The sequence below is a fragment of the Clupea harengus genome, chromosome 20, assembly GCF_900700415.2.
Source record: "Clupea harengus chromosome 20, Ch_v2.0.2, whole genome shotgun sequence".
Classification (NCBI taxonomy): domain Eukaryota; kingdom Metazoa; phylum Chordata; class Actinopteri; order Clupeiformes; family Clupeidae; genus Clupea; species Clupea harengus.
In genome coordinates this window covers 1,773,005-1,778,004 of record NC_045171.1, presented here as the reverse complement: position 1 = coordinate 1,778,004, position 5,000 = coordinate 1,773,005, and the positions used below count along the sequence as shown (strand labels likewise).

Here is a 5,000-nt window from a genome sequence, read left to right as displayed (position 1 = left end):
TCTGCAGCAGATCTAGTTCAGGAACTCTATTGTCTGTCGTATCATTTCCGTCTGCAGCAGATCTAGTTCAGGAACTCTATTGTCTGTCGTATCATTTCCGTCTGCAGCAGATCTAGTTCAGGAACTCTATTGTCTGTCGTATCATTTCCGTCTGCAGCAGATCTAGTTCAGGAACTCTATTGTCTGTCGTATCATTTCCGTCTGCAGCAGATCTAGTTCAGGAACTCTATTGTCTGTCATATCATTTCCGTCTGCAGCAGATCTAGTTCAGGAACTCTATTTTCTGTCGGATCATTTCCGTCTGCGGCGGCTCTGGATCTTATGCTTCCCCTTCAGTCTTAAGTTAATCAATAGCACTCTGGAAACCCACTCTTTTGTCACGGGACCTCTTGTTCCGCTGAGGTGTGTCAATGGCAGCCTGTGAGGCTAAGCTCTTTTCAAATCCTCTGTCAACTGTGCCACATACTGAGAGGGAGGAATCTGATCATCATCAGCTGATAGACCAAAGCAGATGTCAACTGGGAGTCTGGCCCCTCTCCCAGACATGAGATAAAAGGGAAAATAGCCAGTGGCATCACAGGCAGTGCAGTTGTAGGCGGGGGACCAGATATCCTCCATGCTGACTCCACTGCCACTTCTTTCTATGGTTGACAGTCCCAAGCATTAACAGAAGGGCTCTGTTGAGTATTTCCTGGACTTGGCCCTGGTCTTATGCCAGTGATCTGGTGATCTTCAGATCTCTTTGATCAGTTGGCTTTCAGAGTCGCAAATGTTCCGGATAAGCACTGGTATCTGGGGCACATTCTGGAGGTGCACCTAGTTTGACAGCAGACTTTAGTGATTCGTCTACAGGCTCCTCAACCTCAACCTGCCCGGCAGATGGCTTTTCTCTCCAGGTGACGGGGTGTCCTCCTATTCTCTTCATCACACTCTGGCAGGTTGAAGGCACTCCTCGACTCTAGAACTGACAACCACTCGCTCCCCAACAGGCAATCCAAAGCGTCGTCGATATGCAGAGTGGTATACTGGTGTGGCACTGTTCTTCAGTTGAGTGTGCACTGATCCACTCCCATTCTTTTTCCTTGCTATCCCGATTGCTCATGCATAAGGACTTCACAAGTCTTTGATCATTCCGGCTGCTAACAGCGTTTGGAAGTGCCTTCTGACATCAATATCAGCTGGAGTTAAACGATGGGAGCGTTCACGGAAAGGTCTAGAGTCTGTCAGCCGAATGTGAGGCTCAACTCCTTGGGCCAATCTCACATCCCAGTCGTGCAGTGAAAAGACATCAGCCATCTTGACCAGCTTTTGGCATCTTCTTTTCCGTTGCTCTGGAACTGGTGAGTTGCCAAAGTTTAAGAGATTGTAATCAAGTTTGTCTGGGGCTATCAAGCCTTCTGGGACTGAAACAACAGGGTCTACAGGATGCAAACCACCCATCACTGTCTCACTGGTATTGAGACAATTTGATTGTTGAATTGAATTGAATTGGTATAATAATCTGTCTTCGTGACTCATTCTACACGTGGACAGGGAAACACTCTACCGGTACTATAGATTTCAACACTACCATCCGCTGCAGGAGTACTCCAGCTAGTGACGGATCTATATTAGATGCTTCAACCATAAGCATCTCATTTGAATGTGGTCGCCTACACTCCACATGACTCATGGCTCTCTGCATGGCACCTGGAGGCAGGGTCAATGGGCTAGAACCTGACCACTGTACACCGCCAACATCAGAGGCATAGAGGCATAGACAATGCTGTTTGTTCTGTCATACACCTTGCCCTGAGACCTAAAGTCTGAGAGAGATCAGCAGCCCTGGTTTCCTCACACAGTGATGGCAATCTGTGCCAATCACTGCCCATCACTGAAACAGACTCGCATTAGTCCCTACATCACGGGCATCTGGCCGTGCCTCTTTGGACTGGACATTAAAGCCAGCACTGAGATTCAGGAACACATCTGCTGCGAATCCCATATTCACTACCACTTAGGCCCTTTATGGATAGCTAGAGTCACAATAAGCACATCACTCATATACTTTCAGTACCAATCTTCAAAGATAACACTGACCTGTGAACCAGGTGTCTAAAAGGGGTCTCATCTTCATTAACACAAAAGAGTAACGACCAACCAACCCTTTAGGTAGCCCATTTATGGTCAGCGTTTTTACAGCACTTGTCTTTGGAGAACAGACACCACTGCAACTCTCTTTCTCCCTCTTTAGTTGTGCTGCCTGGACACTCCCTTTGGGGGAGCAAATAAGCCAGTGGATCACCTTGGTCTGGTTATCAGGATTGGTACAGGCAACTGCAAAATGGCCATTCTCACCACATCTGTGACAGACGTTTGTTTCCTTGTCATCACAGATGTTCCTATTACCACTACTGGAAGTGTCTACCAGTGAAGTAGCCGCTGGAAAGTCTAAAGTGCTATTCTCCAACCCTCCAACACTCCAACCCTCCAACCTCTGCTCAAGCCTTTTCACAGTTTCCAGTTTCAAGCCATTTTCACGCAATTTCCTAAAGTCTTCTACAAAGTGCGATCAACCATCTTGAATCTGTATGAATTACAATCAACGTCTACTGATCATTTAATTCCACACAAAAGATATAATTTAACAATTTACTACGTTGTAAGATTAGAATTTCCATTCGCACTCAAGACAATGTTTTAGTCTCAGCTATAAGCTCTCCTTAACTGCTAAATAAACCGATTACACTCCTGCACTTAAAACACTAAGCCTGCACTCGTTAAAACGAAAAGAAAACATCAAATATCAATGTCCTGTTGCAGGTCTGAGTAGATGTGTGTGAGCGCTGAGGCCTTAAAACTATAATGGCCACTTTGCGCAAACAGCACAGAGAGAGGAAAAAATGAGTAACTCACTCAGGTTCTGAAAACCAGTCCTAGTGAATTCTTGGCTCAGCCAGCCAAGTTCCTCATGGGGTGTCAGTCGGTGGCTCAAGCCCCTTGGCTCAACAGGTCTTCCTCTGGGCACATCCGAAGTCAGCAATCGTCTCTCTGGTCCCTTCTCTTTCCAAAGGGCTGTTTCTATTGGCTAATCTCTCTTGGTAGCTAATATTTGGCCCAATCCCACCCCAATCTCTCACCCCACTCAGTGATTGGTAGATTGACATACAAATGCATTAAACATACAAATAAAATATCTTATACACTTACATTTTCCAACATGAAAATAAAACAAATTAGACTCAGCCTGCATATGAAGTTGAACATAAAATGAACTCATAGAAGATAAAGAATTCCAAAAATACAGTGTGGGTCTCTATTGTAAATACCATGTGTACATACAAACACCAAAGGCTTTTGAACCATTATACTTTCTACAGAGCTTTATGCACATTCTCTGTTTCTCCGTGCTTTGTGCTCTACATTGCTGTGTGTGCTTTCTGGGATCATGAAAAGTTTATGGCTGTCGGTCCATAACAGTCTGAACGCTGGTGGAGGCATATGCCCTTCTTCCTGAACCCAGTAAAAAGAGTATGGTGAGCCTGGAGCACAGCCTTTGGAGGCTAAATGTGTATGCATACGTACAACCTACCTCCCTAAAGAGCAAAAGACATGCACGTGTGTGTGTGTGTGTGTGTGTGTGTGTGTGTGTGTGTGTGTGTGTGTGTATGCGTGTGTGTGCGTGTGCATAATGGAGCATGAGTGTGTGTTAATGGAAAATTGGCCCAGCATCGTAATCTTAATGATCAGCCCCATTACACAATAATCTCCCCTTCAGGACAGCGGCACACACAGAACAGGGCCATGGACGGATGGAGCACTCAGGGGGCAAAGGCCACAATGTGTGTGTATCGGCATACATGTGTGCGTGTGTGTGTGTGACAGGACAGAACCAGACCAGACATGATGTGTCCCTGCCACTGACTCACTGAGGGATAACACACACACACACAGACACACACACACACACAGGGGAGGAAAACCAGGAGAGATACCAGTCCGATCCATCCTCCCGGCGGCGCCTTCCCACACACTGCTGACTCAGACAGGAAGCAAGGAACCCAAGTGAGATATTTCAGCAGAGGTTTAAGCTCTTGTGCCTGTGTGTGTGTGTGTGTGTGTTTGAGGATGTGTGTGCATGTTAAAAGCAATAATCTCACTGGGAGCACACTAACAGGATCCTGGAGTCACACACTCCATGAAATAGCTTACAGATGGAACGAGAGGGAAAGAGACAGAGAGAAAAAGAGGGGGGGGGGGGGTCTTTTTTTGTTTCTGTCACAAAGGCTTCTTTCAGTGTTCAACACAGCTGATTATGCCGAAACCCTGGGCATGAGATGGATACACAGCAGCAGCAGCCGGTATGAATGCTTTTGTGTTTCATGAAAAGTGTAATTCTTCTATTTGGACATTGTTTGGGACACTGATAAGCTCAATCTGATGCATTTGAGAAGGCCTGTAAACCTGCATGCACACTCTCACACACACTCTCACACACACTTGTCCTCACAGACACAGGGACAGAGAAAAGAGGCTTCCGCAGACAGGCCTACCTTAATGCCTGACATACTGAAGCATCAGCAACAGCCAAATCTTTTTTTAAAGGTGTGAAGAATAGAGAGTTATTGGGGGGCGGGAAAGGATTACTGATATGAACTGCTGATGTTTCTCTCTGTGCATATCTGTCTCGCATGGTAGCACATGAACACCTGATCACAGCAACATGCACACACATGCATTAAGCACACTTTAACAAATGTTTTCCCTTCCATGTGGACGTAGCAATGGCGAGGACTGAATTTAGGCTACTATGAGTTTGCATCATCCATACGATATGTCTATCTACATTTCTTGCAGAAGTATTTTATTATTGGGAAAAGTATAGATATACATGTGTTATCATTGTGGAAAAGTGTTATACATGTGTTATAAAAGACGGACACATAAAAGCCTACATGATTTAAGGTACGAATAAAAACTGAAACGGGCGAACTTTCAGCCTTCTTTAGTGGAAGTTCAAT

The 5,000-nt window shown here is 45.4% G+C and overlaps 1 protein-coding gene across 1 annotated transcript in view; it reads right to left on the bottom strand.

Annotated features, from left to right (window-relative positions):
* LOC105911004 (neuronal acetylcholine receptor subunit alpha-3-like) overlaps positions 1–5,000 on the bottom strand; it is a 19,763-nt gene that overhangs the window by 13,950 nt on the left and 813 nt on the right. The window lies entirely within an intron of this gene.